The sequence below is a fragment of the Schistocerca americana genome, chromosome 2 (assembly GCF_021461395.2).
Source record: "Schistocerca americana isolate TAMUIC-IGC-003095 chromosome 2, iqSchAmer2.1, whole genome shotgun sequence".
NCBI classification, from domain to species: Eukaryota; Metazoa; Arthropoda; class Insecta; order Orthoptera; family Acrididae; genus Schistocerca; species Schistocerca americana.
Window position 1 is genome coordinate 1,125,907,062 of NC_060120.1, and position 27,857 is coordinate 1,125,934,918.

General features: G+C 38.9%; 1 protein-coding gene across 1 annotated transcript in view; it reads left to right on the plus strand.

Moving 5' to 3' along the window:
- The window catches only part of LOC124594721 (molybdenum cofactor biosynthesis protein 1-like), a 76,743-nt gene that overhangs the window by 42,793 nt on the left and 6,093 nt on the right, over positions 1-27,857 (plus strand). The window lies entirely within an intron of this gene.

Consider the following 27,857-nt stretch of genomic DNA (forward strand, 5'->3'; position numbering starts at 1 on the left):
GTAAGATACATTACAGCAAATGTAACTCTGTAGATAGAAAGAAAATTTCTGCTTAACAAGTCATAGCAAACATAAGAGCAAAATAGAATGAAAAGCAACAGTGATAGAACCTGTGTTTTTTGTGTAAACTTGAATTTAATTTTTTATTTAGTATTCATTCTGATTAATGCCCATTGGTCAACAGTATATTTCAGCCCTAGAATTTGGTTCTGCAAGGTCCACCAGATAGCCATATATGGCTGTTGTAACTCCTTTATTGGACTTCAGAAGTTTTCCAGCAACAAATCTTTTTTTTTTTTTTCTTTCTTTCTTTTTTTTTTCTTTTTTAAAAAAAAGCTAAAATGCAGAAAACATCATAAAGCAAACACTCACAGAAAAGCATCAGTGTCCTTGAAACAATGGAAACTCCAGTAGGAATATCAACAATGTTGGAAAAGACAGATTACTACTTACTGATGAAGGCTGTGGCTGAAAGCTTTATGTAAGTGTCTTTTAATTCTTCCCATCTGCAGCCTAAGGTATCTTCTTTATGGTAAGTAACAGTCTGTCTTTTCCTTCATTATTCATTAGTGTTTTTTTTTTTTTTTATTGCTGTTTAGCAAGCATCGTGTGGTATATAAGGGATGTGAATAGCGTCAGATGTTGAATCATCACTCTGGAGGATATGAAGGTGCTGCATATTGGTGTGAGACAGCATTATCTGATGAGAGTTTGAAAGAAACCTCATTGTGGATGTCCATTTGGTCCCCTGGTTAAACCTTGCAACATCTGTATTTTTGGAGTATTTGGATCTGACAGTGGCCTGATGTTGGAAAGTAAGGGCTTACTCATCATCAATGTTCCAGTTGACTACATCAGACCACTACAAGGGAGCATCACTGTGTAGTGTACTGAGTACATTGTAACCTGTTCACGTCTGTGACTGCCATCTGAGAACAAGTACAGTAAACTCTTGTGCAGCTACACTTTTGGCTAGCTAGATTGACACTTGACAAGTTTCAATTTGCGTGCACCTGGAGCCAAGCATTTGCTGGTGTTTTTTGGCAATCTACTGCTAATCAGTGCACTGGTGCGTGTCAAAAGTCCAAGTATCGTCAATTCGTGCGTGTGTTGGTTGAAGCTCTAGTGCGTTTCTTATTCGTATTGCATGGTTTCATGCCACTGCCATCTATTGGAACTCCTTGGAAGTACAGTACATACAGTATTGTTCTATGGAGCGCAACGTAGGCCTGTCGAAACTGACAATTAGAGTGCGCCGCCTAACTCTTTCCACTTGTTGTCGGTACATCAAAGCTGAGTGTTTAACAGTGAACGTACAACACCCTGTTGTGTTGCCACATGGGCTTGGGTAGAACAGAGGAAATGGCATAGATGTATCGAATGCTTTCATTTGATGGCTGCCACAGCCTGGTTTCAAAAATCAAAAGTTTGTCTAGGGCATCTCGAGTGTTGTCAAGTTGTGCATTTGTGTGTGTCTGATTTGAGGTTTTGTGCTCCCACTATGTGCCTTAAAGTGTCCAGAGATAAAAGGGGCCAAAAACCATAAAGGACTCAGTCGAGTGTCTGTAAAAAGAACACTGAACGTGACTAAGGGCACATAACATAAAATGAATGTGATCTTGTTGGAAAAAGAGCATCACACTTTGCAGAGAATTGATGCTGGTGAGCCACCCACAAAAGTTGCTGCAGAGTAGGAGTACAATTACTGATCGGAAGACAAATCGATCAGGAATTGAAAAATTTTTGTTCCATCCAAGCATTGGGCAGCGCAGTGAAATCTTGAAAAACAATGAGAAAAGGTGCACATCCTCAGTTAGAAGAGGCATTATTTTTGTGGCACGAATAAATAAGAGCCAAAGGTGTGTCAGTTTCAGGTCCTCTAATTTGTCAAAATGAGCTAATGAGCTGATAGAAGGAAAGAAGCAAGAATTCCTCGGAAGTAATGGCTGGCAGGATCATTTCAAGAAGCAGCATGGCATCCATGAAATTGCCATCAGTGCCAAATCATTATCTGGGGATGAAGCTGCTATGCTGATTTTAAGAAGAAACTGCACACAATCATTGACAAAGGAGGTTATACTGACAATCAACTTTACAAATGTGATGAAACTGGGTTGAATTACAAAATGCTGCCAACGAAAACCCTTGCCTCTAAAGAAGAAGAAATGGCTTCCAGATACAAAAAAATCAAAGAAAGATTTACTGTCCTCGCTTGCAGTAATGCCACTGGCAATCATAAACTGTGTCTTACTTTAATTGGCAAATCCAAAACACCAAGAGCATTTAGACACCAACCAACCAGCTTTCCCACTGAGGTACACGAATCAGTCTTAAGGCATGTATGAACAGTGCCGTGCCATCTTCAGAGAGTGGTTCCAGGCAGAGTTTGTTTCAGCTGTAGTAAATTACATGGAAGGAAAAGGACTTCCTTGAAAAGCGCTACTTCTTGTGGACAATGCTCCTTCTCACCCAGGTGATCTGCAAGATGGGGATATCAAAGTTGTATTTCTTCCACAAAATGTCACATCTCTATGTCAACCGATGGACCAAGGTATTCTTGAGGCGATGGAAAAACATTACAGACACAAGATGCTGGAATACTTAATAGGTGTGATTGATGCTGCAGATGATTTTGTGGAAGCTCTTAAAAAAATTGATGTTTTAAGTGTCATTCATTGATTGCTGAAGCTTGGAATCTAATTCCTCCAGTTCCTCTTGTTAGGTCTTGGAAAAACTCTTAGATCGTAAGGCAACCTAAGTGGTGGGAAGGAGGAGACAACACCGAAACTCAAGCTGACATAATTTTGGTGAATTTACTGGAGAAGCTGGTTGTAAAGACACACACTTCGAAGACATTGAAGAGTGGATGGAAAATGGCATTTTTTCATGTGACTGAGGATGAAATCGTCCAAATTGTGACCGATCATAAAGCGTTAGAAGACTATGTTTCTGATGATGAATCAGAGAAAAATATTCCTCACACATTCTGTTACGAAGTGATCCAAACTGCCCTGGAGTACATCAGCCAACAGGAGGAGACGATTTATCCTGAAATAGTTTGATTTCAACGTTGGAGATGTATTGTTGCAGCAATAGTTTCTCAAGCAAAAAAAAAAAAGAAAAAAAGGCATTCGTGACTTCGTTACCAAAAAATAAACTCTAATGAAGCATCCTAGAACTTCTATGTCCATAACTTAAAAAGTTTTTTTTTTTTTTTTTTTTTTTTTTTTTTTACTTTTCTTGAAAGTTCCTCTGGACAGACTTTTCGTTCCTTTGAGTAATCTCTAGATTTGTTTCATAATTTTGTTCAGTAGTTTATTTTTTATTCAAAAGAGTAGGTAATAAAATTAAAACTCCTGTTTTTTCCTGCTGCCAAATAAGGGAGATTTTTTCTGTAAGAATGCAAAATAAACGAGCTTTGTTATACAGTATTTAAAAACTTTGAGTTTTCAATCATAGTTTGGTGCCTTTTTAACATGTCAACACAATTTTTTCAGTAAAAAAGTGTAGGGTTATTTGCAACCATATCAGTAATGTTTTACATACCCTACGCACGTTTTACGATCGTATTTCGCAATATTGACGCAATTTGGAGTGTTCACATGTGAAAACAGGGGGACTTTGATTTATCTGGAATTTTCGTTATCGGAACTGACCACCGTCCTGATCATTTCGGATAAACAGGAGTTCACTGTAATAGTCTCCTTGCAACATGCTGTGTCATACAGCTAGGAGCAGCCAGACTATGGAATTGCCGTCCTGCGCATAGGCTGCCATTAACACCCAAGCAAATGACTGCATGTGAAGTGGTGCCATGATCAAGAAGTATGGACTGCTAATGAATGGCGTCACATTATGTTCACTGATGAGTCCCAGTCCTGCACTGCTCCAAATGACTATCGTGGAGAAGTTTGACAGTGACCCGGGGAGATGGGGAGAGGTCCCATTCTTCCACATTTTGGGGGGGGGGTGGGTCACAAAGGAATCCCATGGTGTGGGGAGCCATTGGGTATGACTTCAGGTCACGGCTTGTAATGGCCGTGGGAACTCTGATGGTACAGCAGTGTGTAATAGTATTGTGGTGCTATTTTTCAACAGGCCGGTGCTTGTCCACATGTAGTATGTGTCTCTTTAAATTGTCTGTGTGATGTTGATATACTCCTGTGGCCAGCAAAATCCCCATATCTGTCCCTGATATAACATTATGGGACCAACATGGACGTCAACTCCATCCCACTGCCTGTATCCATGATTGCAATGTCCAGTTACAACAGTTGTGGATCACCTTTCTCAGGAGGGTATGCAGCAGCTTTACGACATCCTCCCGCACTGTCCAGGCCAGACAGGGTGCATTGCTGTATTGATAAGTGGGCTCAAACAGATAAGTTCTGTGTAAATTTGACTCTGTTTTGTTATCACTGAAATAACATCACATACCCTCTAAATTAGCTATGTTTCAATTTGTTTTCTCCCCACCTTCTGAGTGTCTCACTTTTTTTCAAGCAGTGTAATTTAAGACAGACATAAGAATATGAAAATGGGATGGCATATCACATTGCTATTCAACTATGCCCCTAAGAAAATTGTAAGATAATGGAGAAGAGCAGGTGCACTATTACACTGACTAGAACGTAAACTTAAAGATAGAATTATATTGTGTAACCTATACCGATGACATAATACTAATTGACAAAGACATCACTGATATGCTAAAGCAATTTGAAATATTAAGGGAGCAAGCTAGGAAAATTGGACTACTAATTTCACCTGGAGAAAAAATTCTTGGCTGATACCAAAATGGCACTGGGTGAACTTATATAGGCAATGACATAGTATTCGGTGTTAAATAGTTTAAATAATTTGGTGAAAAAGACCACTGAACATCATAATGAAAAGAAGGCCATAGAATCCAGACTTCAGAAAGTACAAACTGTCTCTCAGTTAACTAAAAGTATTTTTCCTGGAACTCTAAAATCTAACATTGTACAACAGTGATCAAATTAGAATTTCTTTATGCATGAGAGAGACTCTTTGTCCAGCACAAGACATGAAAACAGCAAACTGAATTAGAAGAATGTAAAATTGTAGTAAAAATCTTAGGTCCAAGAATAAAGGATGGGATACATCACACAGAACCCAGTGTGAAATCTCCAGGCAAATTCCTAAAAGCTCTTGTTACAATGTGTCTCCAAGGAATCCAACTTGTGGGACATACAGAAAGAATGTATCCAAACAGGCAGCTCATTGGATTCCCACATACTTGAAAAATAAGATCCTACTGATGAAAACAAACAGGAAGAGACCTTAAGAAATTGGAATCACCACATTTACAGTATTCTGATGTAGTGATGAGTCACACAGAGTGCAGTTTCGCAGTAGCTTGATCGATGCTTGTACTTGTGTATGTAGTATATGCAAGTGTGTACAGCGTCTCTTCTGGTGTACTCACGATATGCTAATTTAGTGGCCGAGCAGTAAACCGGATCCCTACTCGGTTCCAGTGTGCTGTGCTAATCATTCTTCTTCACTTGACATTTATGCTTGGAGCTGCAAGAGAGGCCATTTTCCAGATAATGCCACAAAAACAACAAATTCTCAGATATCAGTTTAACTTACACGCTTCAATATCATAGACAACATTTCACATTAATATGTTGCAGAACACTAGATTAGTGTTAAAATTGCCAGAGTAAACATTGTTCTCCATGTGACAGATTGTCAAAAGATGTCCAAAATCGATAAATTTTATATCTCTGCACAGAGAAGCAGCTGGTTGCTCATTGTCATCTGTGGTGCTAATCAATGGGTCGAGCTCGTTGCTGGCACAGCGCCACCTCAGAGTAAGTGGCCCCTCATCCCAGCAGGTGTCGATGTTTAAACACCCATATAGCTCCCAAGACTTACTGCGTCTGTGGATAACTCCATCTCTGCACAGAACTTCCCACATTTCCCACACAGTGGGCCCTCGTGTCTCTTACACACAATAAATCTTCAAACTTATTTCATTGGCTAAGTTAAATTTCGAGTGTGATGTGCTATTTCGTAAAAAATAGCAAACGGTAGACATGGATGTTATTGTGACTCTTTCCTAAGGCAACATTTGTGTATTACACTTGTAGAAGTGCACTGCAACATAAAACAGTAGACCGTAAGTTCAAACAATGGAAACTCCAGGTTGGAATATCAGCAGTGTAGGAAAAGATAGAGTGCTAATTACCATAAAGATGGCACGTTAAAATGCAGACAGGCACAGTTAAGACACTTACACATAAGCTTTTGGCCACAACCTTCATCAGAAAAAGAAATAGAAATACACACCATTCATTCACACAAGCAAGCACACTGTGGGGAAGCAGCCTACTCACGCTGTAGTAAATTCACATCAGTTTCCATTGAGTGTCAGCTAGTCTGCTGTAACTAGCTCTGACGTCATAAATGTTGCGCAATACCTTAAAAATCAAGCAAATGAACTAAAACTTTTCTAGCATGTCAGAAATAATATTAAATTAATGTGTGTTAAATATCAGTTCGATAACTTCAGCCATTTCCGAGATTTGGACGTTTTTCTGGAAAAATCATTGGCGCAACAGAACAGAGCTAGAGACTTCAAAATTTATATTTAGATTCATCTTTCATAATGATTTAATAAAAACAGTACTTTGGATTTCACATATTAAGATTTTAGTGGAAATTCATGATTTTCTGGTTTTCGTCTCAAAACTGAAGGAAGCGAGATAGATTAAGTAGGTTAAAAAATAAGGCTAGGTTGTTTAGATTTAAATAGGTTAGAGGTCCGCTATGATTATGAAGATGTGTAAAGTTTCTTTTTAATACCTATAAAATTATAGCGATAGCGGATCTCAACAGGGCCAGTTCAGAGCTCATCTAGTGCGTGCAGGGCAATTAAATTAATTCTCTCGCCTAAAGTATTTAACTTAGCCACGTCAAAATTTTATTATCAATACTTACCTGCGTGCTGAATGCATGTTTAAATTAAGAGCTTCTTCGGCCATCAGCCAAAGAAGCTATAAATTATTATGTAACTTGAAGTGGTGCGTTACTAGCCCAGCGGCTAGTCGGGATAGCAGATTTGATCAGGCGTTCCCTCAGCCGTCCGCACCGCGGCTTTATATATAAGAACACTGCGCGAGGAAGCAAGGCCCCAGTTCTCTCCAGACGCTGAATGACACGCCATCTGTGTCGGTAGTCGCGTCGCATCAGTGTATCTGCTACAAACAGCCTCGGGTGCCGTATTAAGTTACTAGAGATACGCGGAACCATGAGAACATTTCATGTGAAGTGTTAATTCTGGAATGATTTTCATTAACTAGCTTCAGTTTGCGTATTGTCGTATTTTCACGTGCCGTCGCGGGACAGACATTCTACCAAATATTTAGCGTGGCGTTTGATGAAATATTTTCATCAAATTATGGCGAGCATTCTTTTAACATTTAATTCGGACATTTATAGTTGCATCAGCGCATTAGACTCTGAACTGCTCTGTTAGTTAGGTTGTAGGGATACTTGTGGTTTTTATTAGTGAATTTCAGAATATACTCAAATATTTTGGAAAACCGTTTTTGATTAGAAATCCCGGACAATCTCCTAATTCCTCAGAGCTATAAGCTGCAGCTATAAGAACATTCTCAGGCAAAGTGGGCACTAGGATATCTATTTACTGGCTCCAAGTTTTATTAAATCACTTTCTGGGGGTCACGGAGTAAATAGAGAGCCAGTGTTGAGAACGGCAAAAGACAGCAATAACAACATTCTAAAAGCTAGAAACTGATTCAACACGCAAGCATATATCCAGCAATCAGATTTTTTATTATTGTTACAAACTTATACATCCGCCGCCCCACATATGGTGCATCGGCCGGGAAACAACTAAGTGAAAGTGATTTTTAACTATTCGGATTCGCGAGTGAAATGCGACACGCAACTGAGTATAGAACAGTGAATGTGTTACGTGTGCATGTGGACGACGCAATTGGATTAACAACGCATCTGGATTGACGGAGCTGGCACTGAGTCTAGCGGTGCTGCCGGCATCGCGAGAAGCCAGTCTCGCCGCACCGCAGTCGTCCGCTGGAGCAGCCGACGCAGAGCCTGCAATTGCGGGCCACGCTAACACACAACAGCCGTCGGAGAGCCGTCTGCAGTTTAACGTGCCACGTCGCATCAGGAATCCTGGTACGCCGCGCCGGCAACGCCATACGTCGTGCAGAAGGAACTAAGTTAAGTGAAAAACTGTTAAAAATTTTACTAACCTGCACTAAAAGACTGTCGGCGATGGAACCGTCAAAAGAAACTGAGGTTAAACTTAAATCAGAACCTATGTCTGTTGAGGGAACTGTAAATCCAGACAACGGTTCGAGTGTAAATATGCATGAAAGTAGTAATGTTAAGGTGAAATATGAAGTATTGTCTCCTGGCAGTAGTGTGGGAAGGGGCAATGATTCAATAATAGAGACTCCTGTAGTAAAGCGGAAAGTAGAAATGATAAATTTAGTGGATGATAGTTTCTCTGATGAATTAAAAATGAAACAGTCATCAGAGATGGTAGAGTTTAAGGACGAGAAGTTAGATATGACTAATCAATCAGAAGTTTCAGTTAGTTTTGATAATTCTGGTGTTGGAGCTAGTTTTTCGTCACCTGAGTGTGATAAAAAGCCAGCTCGTGAGCAACCCAAAGATGCTGGGGCTGTTGATTTAAATGTTATATTACAAGCAATAGCTGCCAGCAATGCTGAATTAAAGTCTGAAATGGTGGCCAGTCAAACAAATTTTAATAAACGGTTTGAGGCAATGGACAATAAATTAGAATCCAATAATGCTGAATTAAAGTATGAAATTGTGGCCAGCCAAACTAGTTTTAATAAACGATTGGAGGTAATGGACGATACCTTCAAGGCTGGTTGCAATAAGTTGAAAAGGATCTTGACAGTTTGAATTGTAAAATTGATTGCAATCATGAGGATATTAAGAAAAAGGTTGCTCAACAGTTTTCTGAAATGTATAAAACAGTTAAATCCGAAGTTGCTGAGGTTCGCAAAGACTTCCAAATGGAAGATGCGAAGCTGGAGCACAAGTTAACAGAAAAGATCGAGGCAGAATCTGAACTGTGCTCAGATAGATTTAAAGATGTTAATATAAAAGTAAACATATGTCAAGCAGAAGTAGAAGCAATCAAAACTGACACTACTCATATTGTACAAAGAGTAGATAATGTTGAAATGAAAGTAGAAAATATCAGTACTAACATTGCTAACATTGAAAGTAAAGTAGCTTCAGTAACTTCTGGTAATGGTAGTGTACAACAAGTTGTAGCTGCAAACGCTGCTTTTATCGGGTGTCGGCAGTTCTTGCAGTTCGATCCAGATAAAAATATCCACCCGCTAGATTTCTGGAACGATTTTGAAGATGTGATTCCACCAACTTGGTCTGAGCGAGAGAAAATCTCATTTATTAGAAGCCATTTAGCAGGTGACGCCATGCGTTGGTCAGCTGATGTTATGTTGAAATGTAAAACTTTAGCGGAATTTAAAACAGCTTTTATTAATGAATATTGGTCTAGCAATAAGCAAAATGAAGTGTTGAGAGAATTTTGGAGTGGAAAACGCTTCAATGCAGGCAAGGAATCTATTAAAGAGTTTGCTAGGTCATGGATTTCACGTTTGTCACATTTGGCGGAAAAGCTAAAACCAGAAATGATTATACTAGGTCTGGAAGCCAAACTGCCATGGTACTGGCAAACTAGAATTATATCAGCCCCTAGAGACAATCTGGATCGTTTCATTGAATATTTGGAACGTGTAGAACGTGTTGCTGCCAATGAGGAGCAAGCACGTAATAACCGTAATGCCAATAATAATAATAGTAATTTTAGGAACGAGCAAAATGGCAATGTAAACATCAGAACAGTAGGTGTTCGTCATCCTAAGAGAGATAGGAATTGGGGAAATAATTATCAGAACCAACAATGGCGTCCAAGGGATAATAATTTTGTTCCAAACAGAAATATGCATGTAAACAACAGTACGGAAAGTAAGGCTATGCCAGCTAACTATAATGAAAATAAAGGAAACAGTAGTAGACCTAGGCAGGAAAACTAGTTCCCGTCTATGAGGACACTGGCGCTCACCAGGCGGTTACTTTTCCTAAGCCAGTAGTTAAGGGAATGGGTAAGACAGATCAGAATACTCAAACTGAACAGATGGATGAAATGTCGGTAGCACCTAAGGATACAACAGAAATATTAGATCACTCACAGTATTTGATAGATACCGTGTTAGAAACACTTTCTAAGTGGGAAGAGAAAGAGAAGGCGCAGCAGTGTAACAGTAGGGATGAGCTACAAAATACTGAATTGACAGGTGAAGAAGCAGAAGAAATTCATGCTTATATTTACGATGAGGATGATGTGCTCTTATCTAAAGTGCCTGTGCAGGATGTTGATAATGTACTAATAGATTTAGGACAGGAGATAAGTAGGAATGTAGAGGGTAGGCTGTTTGGGGTCAATGAACCCAGTAGCTGTGACCAGTTGTCACTTGAGAAGGAAACCGACGATAATGGTGAAAGTGGTTTAGCTGTAACTAATGTTATGCCCGGTCTGGAGGCGCAGAATCGCTCAGACTATAGTAATTTGGGTCATGTTCAGCAAACTAAATGTAATGAAGTCGTGCGGTGTTTCGATTTAAAATTAATAGACAGACTGGAAAAGGCAGCTGAAAATGTAATTCAGGAAACCCCTACACACTGTGACCTAAATGTAATGAAGACAGATGTTGATCACTTTAGTTGGAGACAAATCCAAAAGGAACTACTAGATGAATGTGAGGAACCACCTGTACAACCTAGAATAAGCCACCCTATAATAATAGTGAATATGTTGGGTATCAATGTACGTTGTCTCTTAGACAGTGGAAGTGAGGTGAGTGCAATATCTCAGTCCTTCTTTGATGCATTACCTGGTAAAGACAAACTTACTGTAATGAGGGTATCAGGACTAAGAATAATTGGTGCTACTGGCAAGGTGTCAAAAACAGTAAAGCAAGAAGCTTTGCTACCCTTTAACATAAATGGTAATGTAATTGATCATCCATGTTTAATTGTAAACAATCTCAGTATTGAGGTTTTAATTGGCATAGATTTCTTGTCGAAATATCAGAGTGTTGTTGACTTTGAAAGAAGCCAGTTAAAAATGGTCTTGCCAATAACCGGAGTAATTATAGTACCTTTTAGTGATAAACATGTAGTAACTGATCATGAAACTTGGGAGCTGCCTATACGAGTTCTGAAAAACAGGAGGTATTGGGACGAGGATGTTAATCTTAATAACAATAAGTTGAACACAGAAGAAGAAGAAGAAGCAATTATTTTAGACAAAATAGAAGCTAAATTGCAGGAAATCGATAGGATTTCAGGCAATCAAAAGGAAGAACTGAGACAGGTTCTAAAAAGGCATCATAAAGTATTTTCAGATCGACCTGGCAGATTCATAGGTAGCCAATGAATGCTGTAGGGAGGAGGTTGTTCTGTAACCTCTACACAGTGTGGCAACTGTGCAGTCCCCGCTGTGTGAGATCTTTCCCTTTCAGGTCTCACTCACTCTTCATCTTTTCTATCCACCTAAAATTTCTAACTCTTCTTTACAGCATTAAACTAATGAATGCTGTAGGGAGGAGGTTGTTCTGTAACCTCTACACAGTGTGGCAGCTGTGCAGTCCCAGCTGTGTAAGATCTTCTTTCCCTTTCAGGTCTCACTCATTCTTCATCTTTCCTATCCTCAAAAATTTCGACATTTTCTTTCCAAATACTAAATTTTCCAGTATAATTATCAATACAGCATTAAGCTAATGAATGCTGTAGGGAGGAGGTTGTTCTGTAACCTCTACACAGTGTGGCAGCTGTGCAGTCCCAGCTGTGTGAGATCTTCTTTCCCTTTCAGGTCTCACTCATTCTTCCTCTTTCCTATCCACTAAAATTTTCGACCTTTTCTTTCCAGACATGAAAATTTTCTGTCATGGCTATCAAGCCATGAGTTATGCAACCATTCTATCTACCGATTAGTGAAGAAAAATACCTAATGTGACAAACCTAATAGTGACAAACAATAGGGAAGTATGACGTAATTAAGATACAAATGTATTTGAGTAACAATTATGTATAGTACCCTGGTAATATAGTAACTACAAAGTGTTCTTTTATTGGAAATGGTCCACCAACAGTAATTTAAAAAGATGTATGAATTCATGTACAAGCAGGATCTGAAGTGTCAATGAGACCTAGTGTATGCTTTAGAGCTGACTAATAAATAGTAAAAGAGATTGCTTAGTGGTATGGAATATATGCAGATAAGTTGTAAGGATAAACTCACCTTGTGTAGCAAGGAAAGGCAGTATAATAGAATTGAACAGTGTTTGTGGTTGAGACGTGAAGGACACGTCCCTGAAGTATTTATAAGGTTGGAGCTGGCCATTATTTTAGTGTAGTGTGTGACAGGATACACCTACACGTATTGAGGTTATGAGTTGGAGGCGTGAATGCGACCATAGGTACCCTTATGTTAAGGGGAGTTGGAATGCCCTATCTCGCCAATGTTAAATTTGCTAACTTTGTGTACCTTTTTCTTTGGAACTATTATCTTCAGAACTTTGAAATTCTGGCAGAGGTTTTCAGCATATATTGTGAGCCCACTGAACTAGAACCAATGTTTTCTTTTTGTTGGTATAGTATTTATGAATTTTTTACCATTAAGCCATTTTTTATTGGAAAAAGTATAACATAAACTTCCCTAGTTCAGAGAATAAGCCAGTTCTTGTCATGATTCTAGTTCAGTGGCCTCTTTGAACTGTTTTGCAGCATTTCTGAAAATTTGAATGTTGTTGGTTGAGTGGTTTATGAGATAAAGGTACATGTAACACTAAAAATGTCAAATGCCAGAAAATGCGATTAAAGTAATTTATTATGAAAATTCACAAATACCTTTTATTCTATTATCAAAAGTGTCCAGCAGAGTAATCAGGGTCATCTTCTAGTTCTTCTTCTTCACCTAGAAGCTTTCTTCTCCTTGCTGCCCTTGCTTTTTTTGTATTAAATTCAGCTGCATACTGAGCCTTCCTTACTCGCACGCTGTCCAGAAGCTGAAGACCTCTGATGGTGTTGATACCAGGAGCAATGCCGAGCCTTGCCATGACCTTTAGCCTACCCATATGACCATCATTGAATGAAATAACAGCATCACTGACTCCCCATTTCAATGTTTTTATCCCAACAAATACATTCTTAGGTACACGAGTCCAAATGAGGTTGTTGAACGACTCGTTTTGATTCTGGGTACAACCATGAAGACATTTTCGCAGAAGATCAGGATGCCCCAAGTCTCTATATATTGGTTTAATTACTTCCATAACAGCCAATGGAATATAATTTTTATGGTGATAAGGATCCCCAGTAGCTTGAGATTTTCTATAATTGCACCATGACTGAGGACCATCTGGACAAGCAAAATGTTGAGGATTATCATCAGTTGATGATCGATGTAAATATGTGGCCCATACAGCTTGTCTCATTTCCTGCAAATTATTTGCATTATTTCTTATTGCCATACCATAGTATTGTTGTAATTCATTTATAATTTTATCTGACAGGCGACCTCTAATGGTTTTACCATCTGACAAAATTTTGTCCTTCAGATTCTGTTTCAGTTTCCTTAGACGAGTGCCCATTCGTTTCTGAACATGACCGACACATTCTAGTTTAGTTATTGTCTTATTGACATATGGCATGGATTCTGTAACACTTTTGTATGCCTTGGAGTCCCCATCTCCAAGGAATTTTGTGTAAAATACTCCCCGTTCTTTTTCTGATCTGCTAAACATTTTCACAGCAGCGGCAGCCTCCATGCCTCCACTCGTACCTTCATAATTCTTGCTACATATGTGAGCTGCTTCTATCTTACCAGATGCACAATGGTAACAATGTTTAGTGAGCACTTCATAGTCCAAAACTTTACCGCTGTCCACACTAGTAACAGTAGCAACAGCATTTTTGGATGTGTGACCCCTTTTCTGCCAGGTTCCATCAAAAGCAACAGGGATATCTGGGTTTCCTTCATTTATATATTTTGCTTCACTGGCAGCAGCTTTCATTGATAAATCTGCTACAGACTGAACAGCATCTCCTATCACTTCAGTGTAATTGTCAATTTTAGCAGGTGGAGGTGGAAGATTCATTATGGCACAAAATGTTTGAGCAGCAGTATGTCCTTTACCAATTGCTCTCATTGCATACATTAGCCTGATATTACTCTCAAACAAATTGCTACTGCATGTTTTAGAGCTCCAAAAACAGGTCTCATTTTCACAACTGGCACAAACTATAGCAATTTTGCAGGAAAGTCCTATAGATTTTGTTATGTTCATATCAAAAGAACCTCCACAAAGATTACAACACAAACATTTCTTCATAAACTCAGTAAAAACAGGAAAGTCGACTAAAACATATTGTTCATTAGAAGCTTCATCTGTAATTTCACTTGCACAGTTTGATAACTTCTTTTTTGATGCACTGGTGGGCGTGTCTCCTTCACACATCTCAGCTGTACAAACGTCAGAACTTTCACCAGCATCAACAGGTGCTGAAGCAGAATCACTTGAACAAACGTTATTTGTAAATCTATTACCGCGAAACTTTCGCTTTTTAAATAATGATGCACTCCTAGGCATCGTAGAAACTACGCACTCACCACTGAAAGTCAAAACAAGACAGATAACAAACTCCAAATGAGCGACAAACTAAACTCGAGGCTCAAAACAAACACTCACAGATCAAAAACTGAACAATAAACACAGCTAGTCGTAAAAACAATGGTACCTATGGAAGGATCAAAGATTCTACAACTGAAGAGTGAAATCCACAGCCTTCTATATGTAATGTTTTCGGAAATGCGAAGATTTAAATGTGTACAAATCACAAGATGGGTAACTTTGCTGGGCGCACATGTAATTTTGAAAAATTAAATAAAAATACTTCCAATTGGAATTTCTTAACAAATTTTGCACCATTTTAAGCAGAAAATTTCAAATTAAGTTATAAGGTTAAAAACTGAAAATGTGAATTTTTTCCATTTTCCGGCATTCCAACTCCCCTTAAATGAGACAGAGCAGCTCATGGTGTCCTATAGGTTTAAGGAATATAGCATTACGCTCGTCCATAATTATTTGATGCAGTTTAGTGGTAGGTCTGAAAGAGACTACCTGTGGTTTCAGCGTCCGATTGAGTGGAAATGGATTGCCACGTGAGCAAACTAATCAGCTGCAATACACTATGAATATGAAATAAATGTGCTATCCTATGCTTTAAATATTAATAGAGTGAGTGTTAAATAAGTACATACACTAGCAAAATAAATAAATAACATACTGACAGACGTGAAACATTATTTTAGCTCAGCATAAATACACTTCAAAGTAAGTAAGTACCTAATTGCAGATGTGGAACTGACAACAGCAGAGGACCAATAAGTGGATTTTGTAGTCAACTAAACGTAGTGTGTTTTGAACACTCAAAACTGTACTATTACCAAAAGTTACTCACATGTACAAAGAAGCTGAGAAAACAACCACTAATCATACTCATACTATCTCTAAGAATAAAGTAATCAAAGATGAGTCAGTTAAGTGCTTAAAATGCAAATGTATCAAGGATGTACCGAGCATTGGTTCAGTGTTCCGGCCCAGAAATAATAAATTCAGATTAAATATGATTCATCACTGTATGCCTTGAGCATAGATTTTCTCTAGTACATGACTAAAGGCGTTTTGAGCCATTTGTTTAACGATTTTATGACAGTTAAGTAACCACGAGAGTAAAATTGAAAAGGTTCTGTTAACTTTGTTCCAGAAAAATGTTGAAGGATAAAATGTATATATCCCCATTTCATTGTGACCCACCCACAGATATTAAGTGAACAGAGTCTGAGGCACTCTTTTTGTTTGTTCTACAGGACAAACCAGATAATGGCAGCCTGGTAGCTGCGTGAAAGCGTGGAGTGACTTGGACACAACTCACAGTGACCCCTCCCCTTTCCCCATGTAATTTAGAGAGAACGTGAAGGACGCACACCATAGCAACTTCCCCTCCTCTACCCTTGTGAATGGAAGTGTAGGACGCCAGCCAAAGCGGCTACAACCACGTGTGTAAAAATTATTTGTGAACTTTTTCTTTCAGGTTTAAAAAAGACTGCTAAGAGATAATCATCTGTTTATGTGTCATGTTATTTTCTTTGAATTTGTGTATGTAAAGATGTATTTAATGTATTTAATGGATCTAGGATTTTCATAATTTTTCAATTTGTATGTGTTTGTTTGTCTAAGGCAATATGTATGCCAAAATATTTCATGACTTTGCTTTAAAAATTTGAGTAATGACATTCTTTAAAAGGCAGTGAACATGCCTACAATTTAAATAATTAATTTAGGTAATCAGTTTTCTTTAATGTTTCTACAGGTTTATATTTCAATTTTGAATTTTCATAGGGAGTTAAACTGTACTCTTGCTTCCCTTTTTGTAATTAAATTTTTTTTCATTCATTAACATTCATAAGCAAAAAATTTAAGTAGAGGGTGATGTAGGGAAGCAGCCTACTCACGCTGTAGTAAATTCACATCAGTTTCCATTGAGTGTCAGCCAGTCTGCTGTAACTAGCTCTGACGTCATAAATGTTGCGCAATACCTTAAAAATCAAGCAAATGAACTAAAACTTTTCTAGCTTGTCAGAAATAATATTAAATTAATGTGTGTTAAATATCAGTTCGATAACTTCAGCCATTTCCGAGATTTGGACGTTTTTCTGGAAAAATCATTGGCGCAACAGAACAGAGCTAGAGACTTCAAAATTTATATTTAGATTCATCTTTCATAATGATTTAATAAAAACAGTACTTTGGATTTCACATATTAAGATTTTAGTGGAAATTCATGATTTTCTGGTTTTCGTCTCAAAACTGAAGGAAGCGAGATAGATTAAGTAGTTTAATAAATAAGGCTAGGTTGTTTAGATTTAAATAGGTTGGAGGTCCGCTATGATTATGAAGATGTGTAAAGTTTCTTTTTAATACCTATAAAATTATAGCGATAGCGGATCTCAACAGGGCCAGTTCAGAGCTCATCTAGTGCGTGCAGGGCAATTAAATTAATTCTCTCGCCTAAAGTATTTAACTTAGCCACGTCAAAATGTTATTATCAATACTTACCTGCGTGCTGAATGCACGTTTAAATTAAGAGCTTCTTCGGCCATCAGCCAAAGAAGCTATAAATTATTATGTAACTTGAAGTGGTGCGTTACTAGCCCAGCGGCTAGTCGGGATAGCGGATTTGATCAGGCGTTCCCTCAGCCGTCCGCACCGCGGCTTTATATATAAGAACACTGCACGAGGAAGCAAGGCCCCAGTTCTCTCCAGACGCTGAATGACACGCCATCTGTGTCGGTAGTCGCGTCGCATCAGTGTATCTGCTACAAACAGCCTCGGGTGCCGTATTAAGTTACTAGAGATACGCGGAACCATGAGAACATTTCATGTGAAGTGTTAATTCTGGAATGATTTTCATTAACTAGCTTCAGTTTGCGTATTGTCGTATTTTCACGTGCCGTCGCGGGACAGACATTCTACCAAATATTTAGCGTGGCGTTTGATGAAATATTTTCATCAAATTATGGCGAGCATTCTTTTAACATTTAATTCGGACATTTATAGTTGCATCAGCGCATTAGACTCTGAACTGCTCTGTTAGTTAGGTTGTAGGGATAATTGTGGTTTTTATTAGTGAATTTCATAATATACTCAAATATTTTGGAAAACAGTTTTTGATTAGAAATCCCGGACAATCTCCTAATTCCTCAGAGCTATAAGCTGCAGCTATAAGAACATTCTCAGGCAAAGTGGGCACTAGGATATCTATTTACTGGCTCCAAGTTTTATTAAATCACTTTCTGGGGGTCACGGAGTAAATAGAGAGCCAGTGTTGAGAACGGCAAAAGACAGCAATAACAACATTCTAAAAGCTAGAAACTGATTCAACACGCAAGCATATATCCAGCAATCAGATTTTTTATTATTGTTACAAACTTATACATCCGCCGCCCCACAACACCTCACACACACATGACCGCCAACTCCGACAGCTCAGACCAGAATGCTAGTCTGTAAGTTTGCTACACAATAAAATAATTATTCTGAGCTACAAGAAAAATGGATTCAAAGAACTAAACAGCTTGAAGAAAAAAAAGGGAAGCTCCCTGAAGCAACGTAGTTTCACGAGTGTGCATACCAGTGGTAAATTATGAGAGTCGCAACTCTCTGAAATGGATACAAAGGCCACCAGATTGCATTAGCTTTGTTTGTGTCTCGGATTGTTACCAAGAATGGTAGGAGCTATAAGAGATGTGAAGAGTGTAAGATGTTGAGTGATCCCTGTGAAGGACACAGATGCCCTGTACTTCTGTGAGTCAGCATTATCAGCACGCAACAAAATTTGAAGGGGCCTAATTGGGTGTCTCCATTTGCCAGGCTGATTGAATTATGCAATATGCAGATTTGTGAGTCATTCAGATGTGGTAGTGGCCCCATGTTGGACTGCTTGGGAACGTAAGGGTGGTGTGCTTGTCAGCAAGCTTCCGGTTTACCGTGTCTGACGAGCCCATGGGAGAATTGCTGTAATGTACGCCGAGCACATAGTAACCCTTTCACACCTGCACCTGTCATGTGACCAGCAGTGAGACATTCTGCAAGACCCGCGATGACAGTTGTCAGTGAGTATGACAACGACATAGGGAGAGGGCGTGTGGGGCAGCATCGGATATGACTTCAGGTCACTCTGACAGCACAGCAGTATGTCATGGACATCCTACATCCTCATTTGCTACCTCCATGTCCAACGGAGTTACAAGAGACAGACCAGTGAAAACATATCCAGTTGTTGACTCACAAAACGGTTTTGAGCTGTGACGCATGTAGTCTTAAGTGAATCATTCATACAAAAAGAAAAGAAGAAGAAGCTAAAGTCAGAATGTGAAAAAATTGGAGAATGGAATAGATATTTGAAGACTTCACACTTGAAACTCCCAGTTTTCCTATTGTGAAAGTGCCTTTGTGACCATATGCATTTCACTGACAATAAACTTTTTTTTTCCCCCTGGGTCTTGGCTCCATATTTTTTCATCCAGTTGAGTCAGAATACTTGCATTGTATTTGTGAGGTATTGTTTCAGTCTTGCAAGCTAATCTAAAATAGAAATCCCTTTTGCATCCTAGAAAACAATGACCACTCTTTCTCTCCGATTAAGTCACCTTGGCTATTTTTGTGCAACTGCTGTTTCATTTCATCCACGGGAACAGATTGGTGCATAGAATCAGTTGTGTGTCAGATTGTCCCAAATTGTTTTTCACATTAGGTTGTAGTCAGGCTTCAACAGACATGCCACTCACTTTCTGGTATGGCCACGGCATCAAATGTTTTGCACATCTTTTTAATTACTGATCTTGCAATATCACACTGTGTTCTTTCTCAGCATTTTCATATTTGATTGTAATTCTAGGAAGTTGTTCATGAGTCATCTTACAGAGACATATGCTACATATGAATTCAGCCACCCATTCCTTAACTGTTGACTATGAAGGAACTCCCCCCATGAACCATGGACCTTGCCATTGGTGGGGAGGCTTGCATGCCTCAGCGAGACAGATGGCCGTACCGTAGGTGCAACCACAACGGAGGGGTATCTGTTGAGAGGCCAGACAAACATGTGGTTCCTGAAGAGGGGCAGCAGCCTTTTCAGTAGTTGCAGGGGCAACAGTCTGGATGATTGACTGATCTGGCCTTGTAACATTAACCAAAATGGCCTTGCTGTGCTGGTACTGCGAACGGCTGAAAGCAAGGGGAAACTACAGCCGTAATTTTTCCCGAGTACATGCAGCTCTACAACTTGACTAGAAGAAGAGATCGGTTGGTAGGACATGTTTTGAGGCATCAAGGGATCACAAATTTAGCATTGGAGGGCAGCGTGGAGGGTAAAAATTGTAGAGGGAGTCCAAGAGATGAATACACTAAGCAGATTCAGAAGGATGTAGGTTGCAGTAGGTACTGGGAGATGAAGAAGCTTGCACAGGATAGAGTAGCATGGAGAGCTGCATCAAACCAGTCTCAGGACTGAAGACCACAACAACAACAACATGAAGGAACTGACTCCTAATAAGTAAGATGATGCCTGTAGAAAAGTACAACAAAACAGTAATCTCAAAAAAGGACAGGATAGACAGTACATTCTGTAGGACATATTAAAAGTGATTGGTAAAAGAGACTTGGCATGTTAAATGCAGCTTTTGATTACATGATAATTGAATTGGATAGATAAACAATCTACTTGCTAAGTGGCGGCAGAACACACACATAAAAGAAGATTATAATTAGGCAAGCTTTCAGAGCCAGTAGCTCATTCTTCAGGCAGAAGGGTTGAAGTGGAAGGAAGAGGGGTGAAGGATAGGTCTAGGAAAAATTGTAGATTTTGAGAAAGTTACCCAGAACTGCAGATCAGGGGAGACTTTCCAGATGGGATGAGAAGGAAAGACTGATTCAACATCTACATACATACTCCACTAGCCACCATATGGTGCATGGCAGAAGGTACCCTGTCTCACTACAATAGTCTGAATAAAATTACTTGATAGTTGACATCAATCACTTGCCGCAACAATGTTGCCACATTGGCTACCAGCTACCGTTTGGTTACAGTTGACAACAAACAAGCGGCTCACTTCACAAATTATGTTAAACGTTTAACACAGAGCAATTTTTCTAGTGACTGGTGCAAGGTATGTCAGAAATGTTGGATACTCTGTCGACTATTGATTTAAAGTGACCAGTGACTGAACTGGGGAAGACGACCCGTTTTGTATCCCTGACTGTAAACTTGTGTCCTAACCCAGCCGAGAAAATTGTGGTCAGCAGTCTGCAGCAGTACTAATATCATGATCGCTTTGTTCATGGCGATTAAAGCTAACGCTTAAGGGTAAACTCAAGACAACAAAAACTCAATTTCAGGGCTGAAAGCAAATTAAAATTTCTCCGTTTCATTTGTTACCTGTAACTATCCTTACTCTAGCTGCACATGCTGCCATGTTAGAAACCAGTGAACAGTCCATGTGGGCACTTGTTCGTGGATTATAGATGACTGAGGCAGATTCCAAATGAAGAAATAGTGACAGGAAGAAAAATAAGACCAAATAGAACAGTCAAAACAATGATGAAAAATGATGCAGCAAAGTATTAAAAATAAAAAAATACATTTAAACCAATTAATTGAATGAAAATAATAATCACACTCTTTTGGTTAGATTTAGAAATAAAAATTTTGCTACATTGATGAGATTCAAACCTACGACATGCTACACATTAGATTAATCTGCCAACCATTGTGCTATGCCACAGCACTGCATGAAGTATTTATATATGTGAATGTAGTGACCCAGTTGCAACTATGAACTGCAACCTTAAAAATTTCAGTTTCACACAATGTAGTGAAAAGCTTATCTAATGTAAGATGATCTCTGTGAATATGATAACTATATGTATGATACTGAATCACACCTTGTGCTGAGTTATTCAGTAGTGTTTGGTTAGTGCTATGAATGAAATGTGTGTCTTTCATTAGCATTGTTAATGTGTGTTGTTTTTGGTGTAGCTATCGCGTGTCATGAAATACATAATAAAAGTGTCGGGCTCGTAATTCGGGATACAAATACATCAAGAAAGAATGCTGAACCAGGAATTGGAAGTGACTGGCCAATTTTGGTGGAGTTTGGCAACAGCAGACAGTTCAAGTGTGACGCTGACTACTCTTATTGGCGTTTGAAGTGCCAACTATCAAGTAATTTTATTTCAACTGTAGTCAGTTCCTTTTCCGTTCCATCTGCCAATCGATTGAGGAAAAAGTGAATGTCTATATGCCTCTCTATGAGTCCTAATTTGTCGTCTCTTATCTTCGTGGTCCTTACGCATAATGTATGTTGGTGCAATCAGAATTGTTCTGCAGTCAGCACAGTGTTCCTCAAAATCCCTCCAGGGATTCCCATTTGAGTTCCAGAAACATCTCCATAATACTTGTATGTTGTTGTTTCGACCTACTGTTAACAAATCTAGTATCCTGCCTCTGAATTACCCCAATGTCTGCTTTAATTCGACCCCTTGTGGATCCCAGACACTAGCATCCTATATGTGATGTCCATCACAGCTGAGCCACACTGTAGTAAAATCCACCCAACAAACGAAAGATGATTATTCGCCCTCCCTACCATGACCCTCACAAGTTTGTTCCATTTCATATCACATTGCAACGTTATGTCCAGATATTGAAACAATGTGACTTCATTCATGACACTACTAATGCTGGATTCTGGCATTATGGATTAGTTTTTCCAACTCATCTGCAGTAACTTATATTTTTCTACATTTAGGGTTAGCTGTCATTTATCACACCAACTGGGAACTTTGCCCAAGTCATCTTTTATCCTCCTAAATCACTCAACGATGACACCTTCCATACACCACAACATCATCAGCAAACAACCACAGATTACTGTCCACTTTGTCCATCAGATCAGTTATGCACATAGAAAATATGAGTAATAGCGCTCCTATCACACATCCCTGGAATGATCCTAATGATACCCTAGTCACTGATGGACACTCACCGTCGGGATAATGTAGTGGGTTCTATTACTTCAGAAGTCTTTGAGCCACTCACATGTCTGGGAACCTATTCCATGTGCTTGTACCTTTGTTAAAAGTCTGCAGTGAGGCACTATGTCAAATGCTTCTCGGAAATCAAGAAATATGGAATCTGGGTTTGTGAATTTTGTGATGGCAAAGTTAGAGGAGCAATGCATCTGCATTAAATTTTGCGTGAAACTCAAGAAAACCTTTACACAGACACACCAAATGATGCTGGGAGCCTATAGCGATGAGTGCTTAAGCCATACTTGGTGTTATGTATTATTCACACGTTTTAAAATGGCTTTACAAAAGTCAAAAATAATCCTTGTTCAGGACGCTCTTAGATGTCCCCTGATGACGCTTGTGTCAGGAACGTCAAAGAAATTGTGTGTGGCAGTCGAAGATACACTGTCTGAGAGATTGTAGAAGTATGTAACATTTCAATTGGATCATGTTATGAAATGACACAGCATCTTGGAATGCATTGTGTTGCCGCCAAGTTCATTCCACGGCTCATGAGTCAAGACCAAAAAAACTTTTGGATCTCACAAATGAGAATGAGATGTTCCTTGCGAGAATAGTATGACCCCTGCAGACTTCTTTTTATTTCCAAAGTTGAAAAGGATGAAGTTCTGCAATGGTAGATGAGATAAAAGAAAATTCGCAGACGGCACTTTATGCGACCCAGCAAGAGGTGTGTCAAGACTGCTCCTGGAAGTGGAAATGATATTGGGAGCAGTGTATCAATTGTGGAGGAGAGTAATTCGAAGGAGACAATCCATAGTAATTAAAAGATAAGCATAGAAAATTTTGTGGACAAAGTTTTGGAATTTTTTGAACAGACGTCGTATGACAAAAGGGCATGCTGAGTTGCCCATGAGCGATGCTTTGTACTGATTTGTGGACATAAACTTACTGGTCTCTATGAAACTGATTAGATTCAAACCCAGAATATGTTCAAGAATTCTGCAGCAAACTGATGTTACGGGTATCGGTCTGTAATTTCGCGGGTCTGTTCTTTCGCCCTTCGTATATACAGGAGACGCCTCTGTATTTTTTTCCCCAGTTGCTAGGTCTTTCTGCTGGGTGAGAGATTCACAATAAATACAAGCTAAGTAAGGGTCCAGTGCCATATAGCACTCTTTGTAAAACCAAATTGAGATTCCATCTGCAACTGGCGACTTATTTGTTTTTAATTATTTCAGGCGTCGGGGATGCTTACAAGGGTGGTTTGAAAAGTTCTTGAAACAGAATAGAAAAAATGTACTTATGTCACTGAAACTTTTTTGTTTTTCAATGTACCCTGCTTGTAGATTAATTCACTTGGTCCAACAGTGTTCCAATACCTCGATCCCATCTCGACAATGATTTTCCTCCAGACCTATAAAATAGTTGTCAACTCAGGCTATCAATTCTTCATTTAAGTGAATCTTCATCCACAAAGAAAAATTTTAAGTTTAGGGAAGAGGCACGTGTGGCAACAATTCATACCTTAATTTGTGTAATTTTACCATGGCGATGGTACATGCATGCGAGCGTGCATTTGCTTGATGCTAGACGACTTTCTTCCTTATTAAATCTGGCCTTTTTCGCATATCATTTGTTGCAATTTGTCCAGAAGGTTAGCATAGTATTCTTCAGTAATTGTTTGCCCAGTGGGGAGATATTGTACAAACAGAATCCCCTTCTCATCCCAGAACACTGATGCCATGCCCTTCCCCGCTGAAGGAATTTGGTGGCGCATCCCAGAACACTGACGCCATGTCCTTCCCCGCTGAAGGAGTTTGGCGGCGGAGATTCAGCATTATTTCTACTGCCTTGATTATTGCTTTGTCTCTGGGGTATAGTAGTAAACCAAAGTTTCCTCGTGGTCACAAACCAGGACAAAAGATCTTGTTTGTTTCTCCTAAAACAGGCCAAACATCGTTGTGATATGTCCATTCTCATGCGTTTTTGACACAGCGTCAAGAGTCGCGGCACCCATCTTGTGAATACCTTTCAGATGACATCTGGCAAGCGTGAGCAATTTCATGCACTCTAAATTGGTGATCCTCCTTGATCATTATGCGGACTTTTGCAATGATTTCTAGAGTAGTGACACGTTTTGGCTGACCTATTCATGGATGATCATCATCTAAGCTCTCCTGACCAAATTGAAATTCATTTATCCACTTGGCAACAGTTGAAGACAAAGGAGCAGAGTCCCCTGGTGTTTTCTGGAAATCGGCATGAATGTCCTTCACTTTCATACCTTTCTTTATGAAGTATTTAATCACTGCTTGAATCTCGACCCGACCCCCCGTCCCGTACCGTCGCGTCTTTGCAGATCACTGCACAGGAACAACAACAGAGCCGTGTCACTGCCACAGCTCTCTTCCAAGAGCACTGACATGGGACGGGTTTACAGGCAACAGTCCAACGAATATCATGTGAACAACTTGTGCTAGTGCTGGCCTCTTGTGGTGATTGTTGTTAGGTGTCTTTGTGCTATTGTCAAATGACGGTATGTTTATATGATTCTCTTGCATGAATGATTTCTTAAATGCAAAATTTAAAACATTTATCTCCTACTGCCACACCAGACTGGTCAAGTGACTTGATGGAATTCTTTGACTCACTTAGTGATTTTACATAGGACAATAAATTCCCCTGCTTCTCAGCCAGATCTTTTGCTGAGGTATGACAGTGGTAGTAACCTTTCCTTGTTGCCATTTGGCATTCTCTTTTGAACCAAGAGTGCAGTAGCTTTTCCTTCCTCAGTATTTTCCAAATTTCGTTGTTAAACCGCAGTGGCTCTTTTGCATCCTTAATTCGTTTACTAGGTACAGACTTGTTGAGAGTGCAATTCACGATCTGTTTAAGCTTTGACCATAATCTCTCTACGTCCATCTCAATGGAACTAAGTGATGTCAGTTCTGTCTAAGTAAGATGCTAACATCTGCTTATCTGCTCTTTCTGGCATGAACATTTTCCTAGCCTTCTTGACTGATTTACTAATTTTTGTAACCTTAGTTGTTATGATGTTATCATGATTATTAATCCCCATCTCTATGCTGAAGTCATTGATGATATCTGGCCTGTTTGTAACTACAAGGTCTAAGATATTTCCATTGCATGTGGCATGGCAAACTAGGTGCTCAAGACAATTTTCGAAAACCACATTCAAAAGTGCTTCACAAGATTGACTGCACCCCCTGCAATGAAGCCATAGGCTACCATCTATACTCAGTAGACTAAATTCACCTCCAACTAGTATTGCATGATCTAGGTATTTACGTGCTACTGTCTGTAGACTTTCTGTGAATGGCTCCAAAACTGTCATAGCAGAACTGGGTGGCTGATTATCCATTAATTAACGTGATTTCACCTAGACTTGTTATACGCAACCAGATAACTTCACTGTCACAATCAGCTTTGACCTCAATAGAGACAATGGACACTCCCTCTCCTACAGTGTCTAACCTGCCTTTCTGATATATATTCCATTAATCACTAAATATGTCAGAGCTTTCTGCTCTCGGTTTCAGCCATCTCTCAGTCTCTGAGAATAATTTGAGTGCGATACTTTCCTGGATGGCAGTAAATTCGGAAACTGTGTTACAAGTACATTGACAACTGATAAAATTTTGACAATCTACACTGGAGTGAATTCAAAAGATAAACCTCAACCAACATTGAATGTATCTTGGTGATAAAGAGCCCAAATAAATAAATTGATGATTTTATTCCATTTCATCTGATTGAATGAAACACACACAGCATAACTACTCAGAAAACAACTATAGTGCTGATTACATTTACTATCATACATGTAGCACTCTGAGAACATTTCACCTTGTCATAGTAGTCCTGTGTTTTGGAACTAGGCAGTGCTTCATTTCACAAAGCGAAAGGAATAGCTTGTGTAAAAAACAAAAGAAGGGGAAATAGTGGTTGCTGGTGTTTTTAACATTATCATTCAATTTAGTTCCTATTGTGAACTTTGCAGCTAGGATATGTAAATGCTCTGAGACTGCTATTGATAATATCTTTATGAACAAATCTAGGGGAAAGACGTCATATCACAAAACCAATAGTAAATGGACTATCTGATCACGACGTGCAGCATCTTGTGTTAAATGTTGAAACTTGTCAGGATAAAAAAATATTAAATCTGAGTACAGGAGGATAATAAATAAGCCAGAAATTGAGGAATTCAGGAAATTGCTCAAAGACATGAACTGGAGAGATGTTTACCTGACTCAAATGGAAAATGCAAAGCATTTATTAATAAAGTTACCTCCTCTTTTGAAAATTGTTTTCCCCTAAAGGTAACTCAGATCACACAGAAGTCAAAAGATAAACCATGGATTATACAAGGAATAAAGATATCATGTGGGGCAAAAAGGAGACTGTATCTACTATCTAGGAACGTTTCTGATATTAGAATTGTAATGCATTACAAAGAATACTGCAAAATATTGAATCAAGTAATCCAGAAATCGAAGTAGCTTTATTAAGAGAAAATGATAATTGTATCGGGCAACAAAATAAGAACTGTTTCAGATATAGTGAAGACAGAGAGAAGTGGGGCCAAAAAGGAAGTGGAACAGATAGCTCTAAAAGTAAATGAGACTTTGGTAACAAGTGCATGTAGTGTTGTAAATCTCTTAAGCAAGACTTAATTTTTGTTACTGACGGCTCGGGGTTATCAGGTTCGGTGAATGGTGCAATGGAGTATCTGGGACCAGTCTTTGAAGAACATCGTGTAGAACCTATTCGAGGAACTTTGAATTCCAACCATTGCTTCTCAGTATACTTACTCCTTAATGAAATTTGTTGCAAGTTATATATCTATATTTCCAACAAGTAGCTCAATACATATTATCAATACTAGGAATAAGAAAAATCTACATAAAGACCTAAAATCACTTATGTTGGTCCAAAAGGGGGTCCAATATTCAGGAACACACATTTTCAATAAATTACCAGCAACCATTAAAAACTTGGTTTCAGATAAAGCACAGTTTAAACAGAGTTTGAATGACTTTTTGATAGGCAATGCCTTCTACTCTATAGATGAATATCCTAACAGAGACTGTT